This window comes from Cavia porcellus, unplaced genomic scaffold (genome assembly GCF_034190915.1).
Source record: "Cavia porcellus strain 051 isolate PalLab524CR breed Dunkin Hartley unplaced genomic scaffold, mCavPor4.1 scaffold_18, whole genome shotgun sequence".
Classification (NCBI taxonomy): Eukaryota; Metazoa; Chordata; class Mammalia; order Rodentia; family Caviidae; genus Cavia; species Cavia porcellus.
In genome coordinates, this window is record NW_026947501.1 from 10560787 (window position 1) to 10583488 (window position 22702).

Consider the following 22702-nt stretch of genomic DNA (forward strand, 5'->3'; position numbering starts at 1 on the left):
ATTAAGCAGTACACTTAAAATGAATGAGCATTAGTTGATACAAATTATACCTCAATATAACAGACTTTTTAAAAAAGACTTAAGAGATATAGTAAAAGCTAGAAGATTAAATTAATTTGGGTGGCTTGATTATTGTAGGAGATCTAAAGTAAGTATGTAGGGGACCCTGAATAAGAGAGCATAAAAAATACTAAGTTTTCTATTCATCTAATTTGTCCTCTAGAAAGGTGAACTCGCAGGGCAGTCCCTGTGCTCCACGCCAGTGCGTTACTTACAAGTTTACATTTTAGCTTAGTACTAGAAATGACCGCAGGCTTTGTAAATGTCTTAGGGCTGATTCTTAAGTTTCTTTCTCTAAATTATACTCTTCCTTCATGAAATTGATAGTGCTATAAATAAAGTCTAAGCCTATCCTAAACTGTTACTTAGACCTTAGAATAGAGATAAGTTATGCTTTCAGGGGCCTGGGTGCTACTGTGCAATTAAAAAAACCCAAACTATTATTTTAAAATGGATATTTAAGCACATTGTATTTGTACTACATAGTGCAGAAACCTTGCCACACATCAATAATTTTATTGAATATAATCTTCATACATAGCATGAAACTCATGCCTGTAAGGTATGTAATTTGCTATTTCTCTTGTACACCTTTTAAATAAGGTATCCAAGTGAAGACAATGTGTGTCTGTGGAGTGGGATTCTAGATGCAGTTTTGTCACACCTCCCTAGGCGACCCCCATAAGCTTTGGGCTTTAGCATGCTCACTTTACCCAAGGGGTTAAACGGTGACTATTCATCCTGAGCTCTGACCTACTTCAAGGCCATCTTACTTAGCTGGTTAGTCAGTTTATAGTTAACCTCTGATTTCTCCTTAGCACTAACATCAAATATTGGAATACGTAGCTCAGAAAGATGTACTTTTCTTTCAGTAGAAGAGTTGCAACCGTCCTTTGAATTGAAGATGGTGCTGGCAGATTTAGTGCGACACTCAGAAGTCTTTATAAATGTTAAACAATTCTTTTGAGCCTTTAGTACAGTTTCCTTTTGCATATTTCAAAGTAATAAAGAGTCACACAGTATGTTTAACTTAGGTGAGCTTCTTTTCTTTACCTTTATATTTCTGACTTCTAGAAACAAATATGAAAATTCTGTATGGAAATCTGGATAGACTTGCAAATATACTCCAGAAAACCATATTAAAGTCAGTTACTCAGTTAAACATCTTAATAAAAGATATAAATAATGTTGCCTGCAGAGTTGTTATTGAAATAAAAAAATGAATTCTCATAAAGGCCCAGTTGAAAAAGCCTAGACATAATTTCAAAGGCCTAGCTGCAAAATTCTACCACCACAGATATTTTAATGGAATATTCCTTCATTTGTTTTTCGTATTTCAAACAACAAAGTTGAATCTATTATAATACATTTTAAGTGAATATGCCCATGCTTGCAAAAAACTTCGCAAGTGATCTCTTAGTAATTAGCTATTGTTATAGGTTGATTCTAAAAAAAAGGAGATGTGGATGTTCTAACTCCAAGTACCTTTAATGATTTTATGTAGAAGTAGAGTCATTGCAGATGTAAGTATTTAGGAAGAAATCATATTGAAGTCGGGGGCCTTTAACTCAACCTGGTGTCATCTGAGAAGACAGAGCCACCCTGGGAAGATGACCACATGAAGGAGAAGCCTGGGGCGGTACTGCCACAGCCAAGAAATACCTGGGTGACCGGAAGCTTGAAGAGGCAAGGACATCTCTCCCTAGAGGCTCTAAAGGACCACAGCCTGTTAACAATTTGATTTCTGACATCTGCCTCCAGAAGTATACATGAATACATGTGCTGTTTTAAAATAGTCAATTTGCTGTATTGTGTTATGACAACCATAGAAAATTAATACAATTATATAATCAAATCTTGTACACACACACTGTTACCTCTTGAAATCCATGGAAGGAGAACCTTCATTTTAACCTAATTATTGAATTTTTGCTACACTAATAAAATCACCAAAATTGGAGGTATGCACTTGAGGAGTTAATTATGATAATGCATGATGCTTTATAATATTTATTCAATTTGTTTTTAAGACACCGAATTTATAATTTCTTGTGGTTAGGATACTAAGTAAGAAAAGGAAAGGTGGATTTTTCAATGGTGAAATAACCTAGTATTTATGAGAACAGCAACACACCTGTTCAAAGGATAGGAACTCGAAGGAAGACAGCTACCAGGGAAATATTTCTAAATAGCCAAGTTATACAGCATTTACCATAATGAAGATACTTGAATGTCAAAAACAAGAATTTAATAGCAATAAAATTTATTTTGAAATTTTATGATAAAACCTAAATGGAAAATTTCCCAAAGACAGCTTTAAATATGAAAAAACAAGACAAGGATATGATAGAAAACTTTTTTTTGTTTGCCTATATTACACTTCATACCTGTGATTTCATTTTTATAAAAAAAATTTAGAAATTTATATAAATGAAAAGATACACATTTAGGGATAAGAAGACTCAATATCAAAAATATTCACAAACGTCTTTACAAGGTGTGATCAATAATGCAGTGAATATTGCTGCCAAGTACTATCCAATGGAATATTATTTTGGGTTCTCATCCATCTAATTCACTTCATGTGGCTCCAGGAGACTTCTGGCTTTTCCTCAAAGTCAAAAAATGTCCATGAAAGGTAAAGGTTTTGAATCTATTCCAGAGACTGAGGCAGCCACAGCACAACTGAAGACATGAAAGAGGACTTCCAGACCTGCTGTCACAAGTGACAAGGATAAGTGTGTTTGGAGAGAGAGAGACAGAGACAGACACAGACACACACACACACACACAGAGAGAGAGAGAGAGAGAGAGAGAGAGAGAGAGAGAGAGACAGAGACAGACACAGAGAGACAGAGACACAGAGAGACAGAGACACAGAGAGAGAGAGAGAGACAGAGAGACAGAGAGAGAGAGACAGACACAGACACAGAGAGAGAGAGACACAGAGAGAGAGAGAGACAGAGAGACAGAGAGAGAGAGACAGAGACAGACACAGAGAGAGAGACAGAGAGAGAGAGACAGAGAGAGAGAGACAGAGACAGACACAGAGAGAGAGACACAGAGAGAGAGACAGAGAGAGAGAGACAGACAGACACAGACACACAGAGAGAGACACAGAGAGAGAGAGAGAGACAGAGAGAGAGAGACAGACACAGAGAGAGAGACAGAGAGAGAGAGAGACAGAGACAGACAGAGAGAGAGACACAGAGAGAGAGAGACAGAGAGAGAGAGACAGAGACAGACACAGAGAGAGTGACAGAGAGAGAGAGACAGAGAGAGAGACAGAGACAGACACAGAGAGAGACAGAGAGAGAGAGGATATTTTGAGGGGGATCAATGGCAATGTGTCTCTTATTGTAATAAATTTTAAAACTTTAAACATTCCCTGTTTTTTTATCACACCCCATATTTTCAACAGAGATCTGATGTTATATCCAGCACAATGACCACCGGAGATGGACTCATTCAAAAGCGCATTAGTACTACTAATAAAGCTAGGAAGACAAAAATATTATGTTGATTGGGAACTAAAATCTTCTTAATGATTTTTTGAAATTTAGGAATAGATATTAAATAGCTTCCAAGTGTAAAAACTTGTGGGAAAGGTGATATTTTCCAAAAACATGACCGAAAGAAATGAGAGAGACGAATGCCAACCAGCCCAACTAGACCAGTTCATATACACTTAGTTTTGTGTCCCATAAATGACTTTCTTCAGCAGATTTTCCAGCAGTGCATATTCTAAAACAGGTTAAACAAGTTGATAATCACTATAGGAATTGTGAAGAATAGCCTTCACTATGAGACAATAAGGGCAGGGATTAACAGCATAGATTCCAACTTCTTGGTTTGAATCCTGATACTACTACCAACCAGCATTGTGATTTTTGAGCCATTATCTTCTTTCACCTCATTGTTCATCTATAAAATGGGAACAAGGCAATGGTCACCCTACAAGGTGGTTCTGAGGATTACCTGAGTCATCATAAAATACTTACAAGTGTCAGGCACTCAGAAGTACGTTATATGGGACAGTTTTACTTAGGAATATTACTAAGGATATTTTATGCAGCAAGATAAAAGTTTCAGAAGGTAAAGGTCCTGGGAAATTCTAAGAATGTACCACTGGATGGACGGAAGGGAAGGAGGGAGAAGGGAAGACTTACGGGCTCAAAAAACTTCACCAAAAAGGCAGTGTCCCTTCTGTTTTTCTTAAGTATCTTCTACTTAATACCATCTTAAATGCAAACAAGAAAAGTATTCATAAGATATAAATCCATGAAACTCATTTAGAAGTACCATGACAAAAATTCATTAGCGCCATATGATTTATTTATTAAATTGGGTTTCAACGTTATTTATGCAGTAATTGTTTCTTGGCATCATTCATGCCTACCCTCTCTGAAATGGAGTTGGAGGGAGAGGACTGACGTGAGTCATAAATCACTTTGCTTGTTGCCAGTGTTGGTGATCAGAGAGTGGTCCTTGTTCCTGAGTATGCACTATCCCAGAGAGAGAGAAAGCAGGGGAGATAATCTAAGCATCCAGTATATCAACTGGAAAATTTAAGATACTTTAAATGAATTTTAGGAAATTTTAAGTAAAAATAGGTGAACAATCATTTTCTAAACTCCAGGAGAGTATACTACTCAAAAAACAAACAAAAAAAAAAAAAACTGTTCCTCTCCTAGGTCATTCCTTGCCAACAGAAAAAGATAATCAGCAATAGATACCATCTGGACTTAAGGAAACCTCATGCTCATGAAAATTAAAAGCCAGCTGACCATGGTTACTACAACTCTTTTAGGAGACACCTTAGGAGTCACAAGTCTGGTTCACAACCTTTTTGCCTAAGAATTTAACACATAGGACTGAATCCCTGGCACCCATGTTTGTACTGTTTCCCCAAGCTGATTAACCAAGAAAGCATACAGTTCTGGTTGCATCTAGACCTCCTCCCAAAGCCTCATGTACCCATAAGTGGGGCTTTGGGAGAGACTGAATCATGGGTGTTGACGGTCGATCCGTCCACTGACTGATGCAGCACAGTTCTGAGTGTGGAAGATGGACTTCGTGAAGAGACAAGAGCTTCCCGGGTGTGGGTGGCACCCACTAGGCGCACAGCCTGGGTAGAATAAAAAGGGAAAGGAGCAGGAAGTCGTGCTGCCTGTTGTCTACCACGCCCTCTGCCATGCTGCCCTGGGGCCAGAGGACTATGGACTGAACCTCTACAAACTGTGAGCCCAAGTAAACCTTTCTTCCTTTAACTTGTGGATGTCGGGTTTTTGTCCCAGCAATGAGAAAGTAACTACTTTCTGTAGACAGGCCAGCATTTCGTTTCTATCTCTTGTCTTTCTCTTCAAGAATTAAGAGGGAAGAAGTTGAACTGGTTACCTGAGCAAGCTTATGTGAGAGAATCAGAGAAACTAAAGTGAAGCACATGAATTAATTAAGTCAGACAAAAGTATCTGGTTATGTTCTCTGTGGGTTCTTTCCTAAATCAGATTCTAATCCTTTAAGAAACCTCAACTTTATACTTTCGTGAGATACTGTAATTAAATTCTAATAAATTTCTGTTATTTGCAACCAAAAGAGATTTAACTAATAAAACTCCAACATTATTATAATATCCATGCTATAAAAATGTTTTTAATTGATATTTCTCTTTGGCAACTTATGGAAGCTCCTGACGGCAGAAAAAAATGTACAACACAAAACACGACTTTTAAACGGATTGCACACACTTTGAAGCCCATCATTAAACTCCTATACATTTAAATGCTAAATCACTTAAATTTAAATTCATTATTATTTTAATGGGGTATAAATGTACTTGTCTGAAACAAAAAACTAAATAACCATATTTAATATCTAATCATATTAAATAAGCATTTAGCACAGTAAGAATGTTAAGTCAGATAGAGATGAACTCAGTGAGTCTGATATGATTAAAGGGAGTTTTAGAGGAGCAAAGATGATTTCGGGCTCAAAACAGTACTAGGATTTGAGGGTATGAAGAGAGCAGGAAATAGAGCACATAGTTACATACATGCACCATCTTTCCACAAGGAATGTAAACATTATGTACTACACACATGCACTAATGAACTAAAAAGAAAAAACGGTGCATATATATAGTGCTCTGTATAATCAAAGTATAGGAAAAAGCAAAATGCACTGGGATATAGCTCAGCAGCATAAGCACCTACCTGGTAAGCACAAGGTCCTGAGTTCAATTCCCAGTACTAAAAACAAAAGCAAAATTGTGGGAAAACACGGCATCACTCTAATTGGAACAACAGTTTAAGTGAGCAAATTGTATGTAGAAAACACCTATCACAGCATCTTGCACTTGGGTTACTCAATACTAATCATCAATATTGCTATTAACAGGAGAGCAGGAGAAGCTCACGCGGGTACAGTGAAGCCATGTTCTAAAGGACGCTGGCTGTCAAGCAAAGCAACTAAGACGTGGCAAGTTGTGTTTTGAGAAGAACTTGATGCAGTAGAAATAGTTATTACACGTAAATACTGGAGTGAGGAAAGTGGCAAGAGGGCAGGAGGAAGGGGAGTTCCCTGCGTTTATAGGACTAAGTTTGGGGGTAAAGAAGGCTTGAACTAGTAAGGGAAGAACTGCAGCGAAGGAAGACCCAGACCGCAGGAACTGCTAGTGACAACACAGGAATAAGGCAAGGGAAAGTCAGAGAAAACGTTTTAAAATGTACTCTTATTATTTACATGTTCAATATCACTAAGTTAATCTGCTTTATAGATTCACAGGCATTGTGTCCCTGGAAGCCCAGGTTCACATCAAAGCTAAGCTGAGAGGCAGGTGGGAGGGAACTGGGGACTTCTCTTCAGCCACGAGCAGCTTTTAACTCAAGGTGTAGGTGGTGATACAGTTAAATACACCCCACAAAGTCGCACATTCACTTTTTCTCTGCATGTGGAGTCTCCGTGGTCTACACGCCAGCCACCAGCCACTTTCAGCCGTGTCTGCTTCACAGCTTCCAAACTACTGATGAAATTTCAGGGAGGCTTTCACAGAGAAGCCAAAACCCTCTTACTGTGTCAGACATGGCTGGTAGGAGGCGGAGGTTTTCTTTCTTGGTGATCACATTACTTCTACAGCTGCTGGGGCTCAGCAGAGCCAACACAGAAAACTGAAATGGTGCTTCTCGGTTGCTAAGGAAAGTGAGGAAACGGTCACAGAAGTGACAGTGTTAGAAGACGTGTCTGTGGCCGGAGTGATGTCAGTGAATTATGCTGAGCTCCATTGGGACATCCTCAGCAGAACGAACAGTAAAATAAATACATGAGACTGTTTTAAGTTTTGGTTTTTGGAAAGCAGTGTGATATGTAAAGAAAATGGGATAAAGAATCAAAAAACATGAGTTTTAACTCTGTCTGTAGCGGCATCTCATTTCAGAAATAGATGAAACTTTATTGTCTAAGCTCTTTATAAATGGAAATCACAGAAAAATAGAGAACATTTATTTAAGTTTAAAATTTTTCTTTTACCTTTATTAACCTTGCTGAAAGACAAAGTATATGAATTAATCTCTATCAACTTTCTTTTTTCAATACTTTGACACATGTAGCAGAAATTCAGTGAATTTTAAGTTAAACATACGTGAGAAAACTCTTCTGGGATGTACTTGGCTAACAAGTTGGCACTGTGGTCAGCAAACAAGTTTCTTGTTATCTTATCACAGCCGTGGAGGAACAGAGGGGGGAGTAGGAGCCAGGACAAAAGTTACTTACCTAACAATGTCTTGAAAACATGCAGAATTTTGTTTGTTATATTTGGCCTTTTTTCCCTTACTACCAAAAAACCTTTCCATACCCTGCAATATAAAAGGCAAGGGGACCAGTCAGTAAAATTAATGCGTATTTTGCTAATTATTCTACCATTTTCTCTCTTCTATTTGATTCTTTGCAGTTTCAGTTGTACTTATTTTTAAGTGCAGTGATACGAGGAGTGATGTTCCTTGGGTTCTCAATGTCAGCATAAATCGTATATGATATTTGTGTTCCTTTCCCATCCTTTCCTATTCATTCATAACAGACATATGCGGAGTGCTTCTTCCATACTAGACATTTGGATTAGGCAAGCCAGATAGTCACAGTCTTGCCTTCACACAGCTGATAGTCTGATGATACTGTATGCTGAAGACTTTTTGTTGACCCTAGGATCCATTATCTTATTTAGAAATAGACCCCTAATTTGATACACTAAAGAATTTTAAGGAAATAATGTCATCAGTATTCTCCCCCTAAATTTTATTTTGTATCTGTAAAAGCAAAAAATGTTTTTCTACAGAGCCATCATAACATAATCTCAGCTGACAATGATAATTCTTTGATAGCAGATTATATTTGAAGAGCTTCTCATTGAAATTCTAGGAATCACTTGGTGGAATGTTTTGGGTCTTGGTGGAATGTAGCGGATCATATTGTCTGCAAGTGATGATAATTTGACTTCTTCCTTTCTTATACATGTCCCTTTATTTTTTTCTCTTGCCTTCTTGTTCTGGCTAATGTTTGGAGTACAATATTAAACAGGAGTGATGATAGTGGAATCCTTGTCTCCTTCCTCATATTATAGAAGTTTTCACTTTCCCCCCATTTAACGTGATGGTAGGGTTTTCATAAATGGGTTTTATCAGATTGAGATAATGTACTTTATGCCTATTTTCTTGAGGGATGTCATCATGAAAGAATTTAGACTTTGGCAAAAACTTTTCTGTGTCTATTGAAATGATCATGTGATTTTGTCCTTGTTTTTCATGTGCTGTATTACATTTGTCTATTTGCAGATGTTGAACCATCCTTGCAATCCTGCAGTGTGTCCTTAGTCATGATATATGATCTTTCTGAAAATTTTTTGCAGTCTGTCTGGTAGTATCTTGTTGAAAATTTTTCATCTGTGTTCATGAAAGAGACTGATCTATAGTTTTCTTTTTGATTCAATCCTTACCTAGTTTTAGCCTCCAGGAATGGCTTCAGTAGTACACTTTCCTTTCAGTTTCATTAACAAGTTTGAGGAGTATTGGTGTGAGATCTTCCCTGAAGGTTTTCAGAAATCAGCTATGAATCCATCTGGATTTAGGATTTTCTTAGTTGGTAGTTTTTTTAATTACTTCAATTATGTTCCTCAATTTCAAACTGATTTCTGTTCTGATCTTTAACATTTCTTTCCTTGTACTAGCTTTGAGTGTGGATTGTGCTTGTTTTTTAGGGCCTTGAGGTGCATCATTAGGTTATTTCCGTGGGCTCACTCTACTTTTGTGGTGGGGGCATTCATAGCTATACACTTTTCTCTTAGGACTGCTTTCACTGTGTCTCATAATTCTCATAGAAACTGTCTTATTTCTTCTGTAACCCATTGTTTGTCTAAGAGTATATTGTTTAGTTTCCATAGATTAACATAATTTCTGTGTTTTCTTTTGTCACTGATTTCTAGCTACATTGCACTTTGACTTGATGATGTATATGGTGCAACTTTAATTCTTTTCACCTTTACTTAAGCTTGTTTTTGGTCTAGTATATAGTCTGTTTGAGAGAAAGTTCCATTTGCTATTAAGAATATGTATTCTGTTGCTGGTGAATGGAACATTCTGTAACTATCTACTAAGCTCATTTGTTCAAAAGTTTTATTTGACTCCAAAATTTTTAATTGATTTCTTTATCTATTTGATCTATCTGTGAAAGTGTGGTATTGAGGTTCCCCATTATACTTGTGTTTACGTCCATCAGCTATTTTACTCCAGCAGAACTTGTTTTATGAAATTGGGTGCACTATTATTCACCGCATAGATGTTAAAAATTGTTACTTCTTCCTTTTTGGCTGTTCTTGTAACAAATATGAACTGACTTTTCTGTCTCTTTTGATCACTGCTGGCTTGAAGTTCATTCTTGTTTGAATAGAGGATAGCTACATCAACTTTTTTTCGGATTCCTGTTGCATGGAATAAATAATATTTTCTGTCCTTAGATGTTCAGTCCACGAGTTTGTGGGTTAAATGTGTTCTTCTATACAGCATTCAGTTCAATTTTTTTCTTTATCTGTTCTGCCAGTTTGTATCTTTTGGTTAAGAAATTGAGACTGTTCACATGGAGAATATTACTGACTATTATTGATTTATTCCTGTCCTTGCCTTATTCCCTGTTGCTGATTCCCTGTCTTTCTCCTCTATTTTAACTGCTCACTTTACCTAGTGTATCCATTATATTAGATCTTTTTGTAATTGTTAGCTATTGGGACCCAGCCAAGAGTTCGGACTGTCAATATTGAGAACCCAGCCAAGAGTCCTGGTTGTCAGTCTCAAGAACGTCATGAGAAAAACAAAAAACAGTGACAAGTATCGTACTTCAACAATGTCTGGGAAGTCCATGTCTCTGGATCAGACTTCCTCCACTCCCAAAACAGCCACTATTTATTTAGTCTATACAGTGATAGGTGGAGCTAGCAACAGATTACAATTCATCCAAAGACTCCTACTCCAGAGGGCGTAGATAATCTTATTTTGAAGTATCTTTGATGATTTAAGAAGGCATAGATGATCTTATGCTTAGAAGTGTCTTGTCCTTGAGTATAATCCTGAAATGATTTAAGAAGGCTGTAGATGATTTTATGCTTGGAAGAGTCAATGGGAAATCCCAGACGGGTGGTACCAATAATCCCAATCCTTCCTTTTATCCCATAGGGAAATACGCAAAACCAGTCACTGTGAATTTGTGGTCAACAGTTAGCTTCATTATATCTTTCTACGATATCCTTCAAAATTTTTTGGAGAGCTGGTTTGATGGTCTCATTTTATTTCTCCATCAATTTTGAAAATAGTTTTGCTAGTTATATCAACGTGGTTGGAAATTGTTTTCTTTTAGGAATTGAAACACTTAACTCCAAGATCTCTTGGCTTTTTTAGTTTGTGTTGATAATTCAGCTGTAATTCTAACGGGTTTCTCTTTATACGGATTCATTTTTAACATTTGTGTTCTTGTGTTAAATTCCCAGAATTAATGCTATTTGTGCTCTGTTCTGATTTTTCACTATTACAATTTATCTTAGTCTTCTTTGCTTCATCTAAGAGTTATGGATCAATTTTTCATGTTCTCTTATTTTTAAGGTATCTCTTGGTATGTTTCCCAGGTTGGCCTTAAGTTTATGATTCTGCTTCATCCTCCCAAGTAGCTAGGGTTACAGGTGTGTGCACCATGCCCAGAAAAAAATTTTTAAAATAAAAAACAAATTCCAGTCTTTGCAGGTTTCGACTACATGTAGCACTTTGGACAATAATTAATATTTAAAATAACATAATTATTTAATCAATAAATTATATTTACATATGAAACTACTAACAGTAGGAAGTATAATAATTTGCTTTAAAGTATTCACTAGTGAGAAATAGTTTTCTGGTTAATCTTTAGTTAACTAGAAAGCAAACTAATAAAAATGTAAACTTCCAATTAATTGAGACTTTTAAAAATTATATGTTTAAATATGTAACTGTGTTTCTTATATAATCATCTTCTTTAGAAAGAATCATTGATATGAAAGAGGTTTAATGTCAAATTGTTAATATTGCAGATTAATAACTTTAGATTTCCATATGGAATGAATTTGTTACTTAAGTGAATTTTTAAATAGTATATTAAAAATGAACTAGTAGGCAATTGCTAGAAAGAATATAAATAAAACGACAAGGATAAGTTTACCAAGAATATTACTGGTTGATATCCCTACCTATGAAAAGCTATCAGCTCTATACAGAATGCTCTTTTTATCCAGAATTCTACAGAAAGAGTTTCTTTATATCATAATTTGCAACCACACTAACATCCCAGCTCACTTAAGCAGGAATTTACTAAAACATTTGTTTTTACTTATACCACATTTTCCTTCTATTTCTGTAACTAAAAGTGCTTTTTAAATCTCACTCGTAATTTCTGTATTTGGTGCCATCTGCTTTCTACCACTATTTGGCAGTGCAATAGATGTGTTATGCTTCTGTACTGGGCTGCCTTTATAGGAATATTCACACGACACATTGAAACTGAAATGCAATTAGATTAGAAAGTTAGAATGTGCTGTGATAGCTTTTTTCAGTACAGGAGACTGAACCTACAACCTTCTGACTAAGCTACATCTCTTGCACTTTATTTTTTCTTTCAACGCAGGGTCCAAGTCACTAAATTGCTTAGGTTGGGCTCGAACTTGGAATCCTCATTCCTCACCCTTCCCCAGTGCTGAGATTACGGGAATGTGCCACCACACCCAGCAGTTTGTATCTTGAATGTTCCCCAAAAGGCCATGCCCCGAGGTAGCAGAACATTTAGCAGGTGGAGTTTAGAAGAAGGAGGGTATGTGATGGGATGGATGAATACTGAGATGCTGGCTCTTTCTCTCTTTTTGCCTGACTGTCAAACTGAGCAAATTCCTACAGCACACTCCCACCATGATATTATGACTTACTAGAGGCCTCCAGTCAACAGAGCCAACAAACCATGGAACAGAACCTCTGAGACTATAAATCAGAATACACCTTTTCTCCTTATAAACGGTTTATTTTAGGTGTTTTGTTACGGTGACTAAAAGCTGACTAACACAGAATGAAAGAAAACTAATGAGTATATGCACCAAAAGATACTTAAAGAATGTTCATGGATATTTTGTTCATAATATATAAAACTTAAAAAACAAAAAACTAATTTCTATCAACACTAGACTGCATAAATTCATATAATAGGATTCTATATATCAATCAAAATGAGCAAACAACCACATACAAAAGTAAAGATCAACCCCAAAGAACTGGTACTAACTCAAAGAAACCAGATACACATACAAGTCAAACTAACATATAGAGATAAAATTGGAACAGTGGTTGCTAAGTTGCAGAGTCATTGTTAACCAAGAAAGGGGTTGACGGAGTCTGCTAGGATACTCAAAATATTCCAAACTCTCATCAGTCTGAGAGTGGTCACAGACATACATACACATGGAGAAATTAATGTGCCTACACATGTACATAATGTTGAAAATAAACATTAATATAAATATATAGTCCTATATAAATATTGTACTTAACTTTAAAATAACTATAAAAAGTTAAAATAACTTCTTAAAATTCAGTATTAAATTATATACATTCCCCCCAAAATTAATGAAACCTAAAAAAGGAATAAAACTATATGAATTGAGTGGAATGAAAAAGCAATTTATAGAGCTATTTGATTAGTGTGATTTGATTTGATTATTGGTCTATATATATTGAGAGAGGGGAGAGAGTGAGAGAGAGAGAGAGAGAGAGAGAGAGAGAGAGACAGACACAAAATGTATATATACTTCAGAAAGAGAAAGTAGTATGTTTTTTAAACAGAAGGTGTTATCTTGTACGAGGTACCCTAGAGGATCTTGTATATTGCAGAAGACCCACTATACTGCTGGCCTTTAAAAAAAAATTGGAAATGCATGTGTAGCAATCTCAATGACCAAGGTTACCATACTAATAAATGGCAGTTGCCATACTAATAAATGTCTGGAAGCTAATGCCACCACTTTGAGCACCTTTTCTAAAGGCCATAGGTAATTTGTGTTAATCTCACGATGTCACAATAAATTTAGTATTAGAGTATTTGTACAAGTTTATCTTTTACTGAAATGTGCATACATTTTTGGTGGTGTATGTGTCTAATAAATATGATTATATTATTGTATGTGCTTGCTGGAAATTTTAATAGTAGTTACTTCTAAATACTGGGATTTAGGACTAGTAATTGGAGTTTGTGTATGGTCTCATTTCTCAGTTGATACTTTAAAAACTGAAAATTGAGATATTAATATAAAATACATATTTTTGTATTTTTTACCTAATGTGAGATGTTTCATTTGTATTTTATGTTTTTAAAATTGTTATTAGGCTGAATATATGAAATTGTCATTTTTGTAGGCTGAAAATAATAGAATGTTGATATTTTATACAGTCTCATGTAATAAACAGATAAAGATTATGAATAACTTCGATTTAGACACTATTGACTCAGAATTTGAAATGATTTGCTTGTCCAACTTACTGAGCATAACTCAAAGCCAAGATGATTTGATACATTTGAGTTTAATGTTTATTATGCAAAAATAATGTGGTAAACTCTTTTTAAATATGTTTATGTTTGTACTTCTTATGGACTAATATATTTCTAATGGTTTCTGAATCTATTTCAAAAGTCATTCCAAAAATATGACGAAATTGGAAGTTGAGAGATCAGGGGTCAGAATCTTCCTCTGTCTCTGGCTCTCTGGCCATAAGCTGCTCAGTGATGCTCAGAACCTCGATTGTCTTTACTGTAACATGAAGAAAATAATATCGACCTGTAGGATTGCTCAAAGGATTAATTTGCTGATGCATGTAAAAGTACTTTGGAAAGGACAAAGAATCATCTGTCATTTTTAATATTTTTAAAGGAAGAAAGTATTATCTTTGATTGATTTTATACTATTTTGTTCTGTATGAATTCATTGTGTGTGAAGATATAGACAGCTGCTTAGAAGAAAACAAGAGACATTATGGTAGCCCTAGAGATCTCTTGTTGTCTTGCTCTGAAATCTGTGTCACTTATATTGTTTTCTTCTGATGTGCTTTGTTCTGTTTTGTTATGGTTTGTTTTACTCTCTTTAAAATAAAAATATTTAAAATTTTTTAAAAAGAAAGTAGTATCCTTATTCACTTTGAAGGGACCATGTTTGCAATAACTGTAATTCACATCCTTCTTAGTGCTCAAACCCTTGGTCTCAGGATCCTTTTATACTCTGTGATGTGAATTTTAGTTGTTACTATTTGCTGCATTATAAATTAAGAGAAATAAATGTTGTGTTTATTTTAAAATGACATTTAAAGACCTATTACATATTGAAATAGGTAAAATTTTATGAGAAGTAGCCATTTTTCCTAAATCAAAAAATAATTCATGAGAAGAGAGGCATTATTTAACAGTTTTGCAATTTTTTTATATCACACCTAACTAAAAGGCAGTTAGATTTTAACATCTACTTCTTAAAATCTGTTGCAATCTGTTGTTTTGGTTGAAAACTACAAAGAAATTTTGGCCTTAAATAGACATGCAGTTGGAAAAGAAAAGAATATTTTATTAGCCTTTAAATGATAATTATTGTTGTTACTTGAGAACGTACCAAAATAAAAAAGCAGTAATTTCTTAAAGGTAATTTGCAATGTGGAATCAAACTGAACTTTCCTACCGTGCTTCATTAAAATCCATTAGTTTATTTTTGATTTTGAATGGACCTTTCACCCATGCACGATTTGGAAACATTACTCACTGTACTTCTCAAAAATCCGTTTATACACTTATTCAGTGGTTCCCAAGGTTGACACATTTCCTTACATACTACCACAAAATCTAATTCATAATGTCACCACTAATCTCATCAGAAAACTATCTTACTACTGGAAAGTATGAAATTCATAGTGGTAGATATACATTTTCCAAACTCTAATTTTTGCTTGAAATCCTAGTTTTAGCTTAGCAAACTACAGTCAATTCTTTTATTTAAAGTTACAAATTCATTTCATTTTTTCTTTTTATAAAATTTCTGCTGAGAACAAGTCAGGGTCTCCTGAGAATCAGCCATGCTGGAACTTGGGGGACTGACCAAGAAAGCAAAGGGCCATCCTTCTGAGTAAGCGTCGTGACAGAGCCACAGCATGCCAGGGAGAGAACAAGTCAGCGTCTCCTGAGATTCGGCCACGCTGGCCAGCCTTTCTGATAAGTAGCACAAGCTGTGAGTGTGCCAGGGAGAGAATGCGTCTCCCTTGGGCCCACCAGCAAGCAGGCTGAGAATCAAACATCTCCTGTCGTCCCCCAACCCCACCTCTTCCCCTCCCACTAGCAACTGGATGGTTTGGAGGTCAGCTGGAGTTGATAACAACTAAGGTTCATAAAGCAGCTAAATGTTTGTATTGTTGAGTTGATTATGCTGACCTGGGGCCAGAGGTCTGAGCATCTCTTGGGAGGATGACAACATGCAATATAGCAAATATGGAGGGTTTCCTTCCATCTTCTCTTTGAAGGCCAATATTGTTTTCATTGTTTTGCTTTGTTCTGATTAATTGTTTTGCTCTATTCAATATTCTGTTTTGATTGCTTTTATTGTGTTCTGTTTTTGGTTTGATTGTGCTTTACCTGATGGAATGGACAACTACTATGAAGATAAGACATACTATGGTACCTATTACTGTTATCCTGATATCTTGCTCTGAAGTCTTTACCAATTTCACTGCATTGTCTTGATTGGCTTTGTTCTGTATTTTTTTTTTTGCTGTATTTTACTAACTTTAAAATAAAAAAATATTTCTGCTGAGTATCCATAGTTTGAATACTCATAGTCTTTTATTGTTTTTTGAAGTGAAGATATTTCATGAAAATATGTGGCTAGGTCAGCTTATAGCAACTGCTTAAGGGCATTTTCTTTCTTTTTAAAAAAAATTTTATTTAAAGAAAGACTAAACAAAACAGAAAATGGGTAGAAATAATACATATTTCAAAGAAAAAAATAAATCACTAGTTGATGATTACAGATTGTCCTCTTACAAATAGTTATTCAAGATACTAAAGTGAAGCATATAAAGTGGAGATTCAAACAGTGAGACTGCAACTAGTTCTGTTCAACTATCCAACAAAAACTTAGAAATATGGTTATCAATCCTATACACTTAAACATACATGCATTTATCCATATTTTCAATTATGTTGAGGTTGAACAAACCCAAGCAGGCTAATATCACTCTGGACAAAGAATAATACTATTTCTGGGTTTCACATTATAACACTCCAGGATCAGGTGCTTTAGTGTCTCTTTTTATTCAAAGTATCTGTTCATTTCATCATGTGTCATCAGATCAGTTCTCATAAACTGTTTATAGATTCTACACATGCATGAGGCTTAACATGTATTTCTATCCTTTCTATATTAGATGGAGAAACAAAACAAAGCAAGACAAAACAAAACATATTCCTATAAACACATGAAACGAAAAGACATATAAGATCTTGTACAAGGAGTTCTACCATAGTTCCTGCATTGTCTCTTGTTATCTTCAATACAATTGGCTATATCATCAGATACAGTATAATTGAATATATCAGTACATAACAGTATTAATAAAAACAGAACTTTGTATATAGCATAAAACTTCAAAAGCAGGCAGTTATCAAACCAGAATGTGTATCGTAGAGTCTTGTCACGTTCAGTGTAGTTGCCTATATTCTCAAGACTTGATACTATCAATCATATCAGTTTTGAACAAAATCTGTCAATACTAAAGAGCAGTCAAACAAACCAGATTTAACTGAGATCACTCATGATAAAACAGTTTAAGTTATACAGGGTTCCAGATTAAGTTAATAGAAAATTAAAGATGATTACTGTGCTATATCCTGATGTTTTTGGGATAGCTGTCTGTGCCCTCAAATCTAATGCAAGTAGACAAACTGGGACAGAATAAAATCTATCTAAGCAGAGTGGTGTGAGTGATGCGGGTTTTAACTCCTGATACACTATTAACAATACCTTCTGCCATCATTTTTAAGATTCTCCCTCCCCTTTCACTGCCCCAGGGTACACTGTGCAATTTTTGGGTCTTACCAAGACCCTTGGTTTTAAATTGGTGGGAGGCACCCTGCTATTTACCTAAGTGGTTCTGAACCTTCTCTCTCCTGGACTTGATCTCCAATCTCTAATCTCTAATAGTTATGTATTAAAGCCTATCTTTCCAACCTATCCACAAATACTGGTCTAGTTGCCCCTATTACTCTCTGGTTCTCTGTCACATAGAGCATTGTTTTCTCATACTTGATTTTCAGTCCATGTACTCTTTTTCATGTTAATTATATTTCCTATAAATAGAATCTCAGTGGACCCTGCCTTCTGATCTACTCCACGTGTGGTTATTTTTTTTTAATTTACTATATCAAGGCCATCTATATTAGCGATTATAACCAACCTTCTCTGCCTCATTGCCGTTATGCTCTTTTTTGCCATCAGTTGTCTGCTTATCTTCTTCATTCTGTTTTCTGTTCCATGCATTGAGGCCTCTCTGCCACTGTTCCTGGAATCCTAGTACTTTTCTCTCTCTCTAGAATGCCCTGCAGTATTCTCTGTAGAGTTGGATTGGTTGTTGCGATTTTCCCAAGTTCCTCTTTGTCTTGGAATCATCTTGTTTCTCCATTAATTTCTAGAGTCAGCTTAGCAGGGAATATCAATCTGGGATGGAAGTTATTTTCTTCTAGGACTTGGAATATTTCGCTACAGGCTCTTCTTGACTTGACGGTTTGTGTCGAGAAGTCTGCCATTATTCTGACGGGCCTTCCTCTATAGGTGATCTGTTTCTTGTCTCTGACAGCTTTTAATATTCTGTTCTTATATTGAATTTCTGGGATCTTGATTATTATATGCCTGGGTGTAGCTCTGTTTTGGTTGTAGGTGGCTGGAGTTCCATATACCTCATACATCTGACTATCATTACCTTTTCCTGTGTTTGGGAAGTTTTATTTAATTATTTTTAATGAATAGCCTTTGTAGTTCCTTTGTTTGTACCCCTGCTTCTTCATTCACATTCTTTATTCTCAAGTTGTAGATCCTCTTGTTGTCTTGTATCCTTTGTATTGTTATTGCTTGTTTCCTTGCTATTTTTAAAAAGTTTTTCCTTTCATAATCCCACATTGCAAAACTGTTCTCCAGTTTGGATAATCTATCCTTAATTTCTTTCAAGCTGATTTGTCATCTTTCCATAGAATTTTTAATTTCTTGGTAATCTCTTTGAATCTGCTTCATGTATTCTATATTTTCTTTATATTCTTCATCAAAAGGTTCTCTCCTCTGTGTGAGTTCCTCCCTTTTTCCATCTGTGTCTTCTTGAGGGGTGCTTTGCATCTCTTTTATTAATCTTCTTATATCTTGCTTTACTTGGCTAAATATTTCACTTTTGAACTTGTCTATGAGGTCCCAAAGATATCGCTTTATGTCCACTGGTGCATGTCTGATATTGCATGTTTGTATTCTCATTCTCCTTTGTATTTACCTATCCTGGGTCAGTGTTCTCAGGGTTGGGATCTGGGGACTTTTTCTTGTTGCTTCCTCTTCCCATCTTTTTGTTTCTTCCAGGAGGCCCCAGTTTCTTTCTCTGTTGATTACAAATCTTCTGAAACGTGCTGGCTAGGTGACCCTTCCCACTGCAGTGTGCTAGTAAGTTTCAGACAGGGGTAGCATACGTTGGCCCCTCCCTTTCAGATCAGTCAAGCTGCTGTGGCCTGCACTGTGTTACTATGTGCCGCCTCCCCTCCGGGTCAGTCAAACGTCTGAGGCTTCACTGTGTTAGTGTGGTTAGTGTGTGCCACCACCGTAGGGACTTGATTTCAGATAACCTATTGGGTCTCAGCCAGGTCTTGTGACCCAGGCCTAGCTCACTCCACCATTCCCATTTGGGAAGGGAACAACTGATTGAAGTCACTGCTGCCCCTTGTACTTGCCAGTCCTGCCCAGTCCCAGAATGTCATCCGCTGGAGCCCCCTTTCTGTGGAATGGCTCCACTCCCATCACTAACCACAGGTTGATGCCGGCTCCCCGCCAGCTCAGCTCTCCATTCGGCTGGCCAACCCCTGACCTCAGTGTGACTGTGCCTCCACTGAGTCGAAGTGGTGGGACCTCAGACAGCTTGGCAAGTCACTGAACCTTTAGCTGTTCCAATAATAGCACTAGCACTGTATGTTTCATTGGTTCTTCTCACCTTAGTTTCTTTTGGAACGAGAGAATTCATCTCCCTCTGTTTGGGGCTCCCCACTCTGTTTTATGTTGAATTCTAAATTGACTATCTCAGGGAGCCTCTGTAGCCAGCTGTTATCTATCTGCCATCTTTTTAAGTGCATTTTCTTAAAACAGTCATTGCACTTCTGCACTTCAGTATGCAGTGAGTGTGTTAAGTATTTTTGCCATTTTGTTTTGTTACAGAGAATTATAAATGGAAGTGGCTCAAAACTCAAGATTTGATAAAATTAATAATTTCTACTATTTTGACAGGGGACTTCTTAAATGCAGTGGGCTTTTTAAAAAGTGTAGATGTGTAGAGGTGAAGAAAACAATTACTAGCACATTTGAGCATCACTGCCTTGATTTTTGGCAAGGTGCCTGCAGTTATCACTTCTATTGCCTTTGCATCACCAATATGAAATCACAGAGAAGAGCAACACAGAGGAAAGAAGGGCAAATAATACCTTTTATTTTCAGTGCTGAGGATCAAACCCAGGACAGTGTGCATGCTATCATTTGGTTATATCCCCAACATCTTAATATTATTATGAAAAAATGTTTGGACTTTGTAGTCTCTGAAAGAGCATTAGAATAACTCAAGGCGCATTAGATCACAATGAGAACTGATAATCTAGAAGATAGCTCAGCCAAGGATGATTGGTATTTTTTAATCTAGATAAGCACAGACTCTTACTAAACTGATTAGTCATGGTCAGTCCAATAATGTTGAAGAAATCAGTCATTTAAGGTATGCAATCCCAATCTTTATCAGTGATGTAGGAATAATGCTTCCATTCATGTCAATATTTTTTAAAATAAAATACCCAAATTGCTCAGTCCTCTGTCTTCCCATCACAAGTCCCCTCTATGCTAAGTATTCCTCTCAATTAATAAATTCAATTCTACTTTGTATAGGGATAAACTGAAAATATCTTTGTGAACAAAGAAACTATCACAGAGTTCATTGCTCTGAAACAAATAAGAGTTGCAATGTGTAGGTGAGTGTGAAGTCTAATTTTTACATTCTGTTATGATTTGTGTCTGGACTTTCTCCCAAAGCCTCATGAAGTCATAAATGGGTCTTTTTCAGAGGTGACTGGATCTAGAGTGTGTGACACTGGGATCTAGAGTGTATAATTACTAAATTACTCCACTGATTGGTTTGGCAGCATGCTGGGTAGGATTAAGGGTTCCCTGACCTTGGTGTGAGTGCTACTGCCCTAGGGGTAGCCGTCCTGGATAAAATATAAGGGACAAAAAGAGGGCTGGTACCATTGTTTGTCACTTGTAGCTTGCTGCCTTCTTCCTGCCATGAACTGTTTCTCCTCTGTGATGCCCTTTGTCATGCCAACCTACCTTAGAGCCAACTGACCATGAACTGAAACCTCTACAAACTGTGAGCCAAATAAACCTTCCTTTAACTTTAGCTGTCGAGTATTTTGTCTTGGCAAGGATAAAAGTAAGACACGCTCTTCTAGAAGTTCGCTTTTAGGAAAATTAGCCATACAGTTCTCTCTAAGGCACTCAGAGCAGGTATCTGCAGTTTTCTTCCAGCATCCATCCTTCCAAAAATAATCCCAGAAGCTAAGAGATAGTATCCAGGAGAGGCCCAGCCAACATTCCTTATGCTGCCTCCAGAGCCCACAGCTCCACCCATCATCCAGTATGTGCGCCAAAATCTGCCCCACTTCTCAGAGAGCAGGAGAAAGGGAGCAGGCTGGAGCTGAGTCTTGAAAATTTCATGTCAAAAGGAAACACAAGAATATGAATTAAAACAGGTGTTGACCAGCGAGGGAGGGACAATGACACTCAGGAGCAAGGATTGAGAGAAGAGGAGAAGGAATAAGAGAAAGCATCAAATATGGCATATAAAGGAGTCTTGCTATTGTTGATCTCTCTTTTTTAAAATTTTGCCCATCCATGGTTTATGCAATTCTGATGGCAGGGACGATGCACGTGAAAAATTTAGAGCATGCCAAGGCAGAGAGGCAGTCTGAGCTGGGATCCTCTGCCTCAGCAGCATTAACTTTGTAGGTTAGATCATTCTTTGCGATGGGGGCTGTCTTCTCTGTTGCAGGGTATTTAGCAGGGCCTCCAGCTGATACCCACCAGATGCCACGAATATTTCCTACTATTTGCAACAAACAAAAATATTTGTTGATATTGTCAAATGTAAGCGGTACGGTATAAAGTGCAGTTGGGAAGCAAAACTGCCTCTGGTTAAGAACATTGGTCTAGGCGTACAGTATTATCTCTGTATACAAAGCTCCCCACTCCTTTCAAGGACAAACAGTTGCTCTGATTTTTTTAAATGAAACTTCAAAACTTCAAGCCCAGCTCCTGGAAGTCTGCCTAGCTGCTGCAGGCTGCTGCAGTCATAATTATTGACTACCGGGGGGCTTCTGCTTATAATCTATGAGACAAAGTGTCTAGCTCAGAGTCACCATCCTAGGTCCGATTAGTATTTCTCCAATTAACTCTTTGGGTCTCAGTGTCATCATTTCTCAAATGGAAACAATGGTATCTTACCTGATTCTATACAGGTAGGATATAAGGAAGAGAGATGATGCTTTGAGTAGTTAAGAAAAAATATAACCAGACACCAGGCAATCACTACTGCTTTTGAAAAAAAAGAAACAAAAAGTGAAAATATTAATAAACAACCTTTAAGTGTTTAATGCTCTTTTCTATTTTTACCTACAGATGATTTGTCTTGTCAGTGTAGAAGTGGGACTATTTGCAACTAAAAATACCAGCCATTTGCTACTGCTATGCGGAAAATGAATGCGATCTGATTTTATGAAAAGTGCTACA

General features: G+C 36.6%; 1 long non-coding RNA gene across 1 annotated transcript in view; it reads right to left on the minus strand.

Moving 5' to 3' along the window:
* Window positions 1–3999: 3999 nt before the first annotated feature.
* The window catches only part of LOC134471261 (uncharacterized), a 105891-nt gene continuing 87188 nt past the window's right edge, over window positions 4000–22702 (minus strand). The window contains exons 2-4 of the long non-coding RNA XR_010040547.1: window positions 7828–7910; window positions 6273–6308; window positions 4000–4300 (exon numbers count right to left, since the gene is read on the minus strand). This is a non-coding gene — a long non-coding RNA (uncharacterized LOC134471261). The remainder of the gene's footprint in view (window positions 4301–6272; window positions 6309–7827; window positions 7911–22702) is intronic.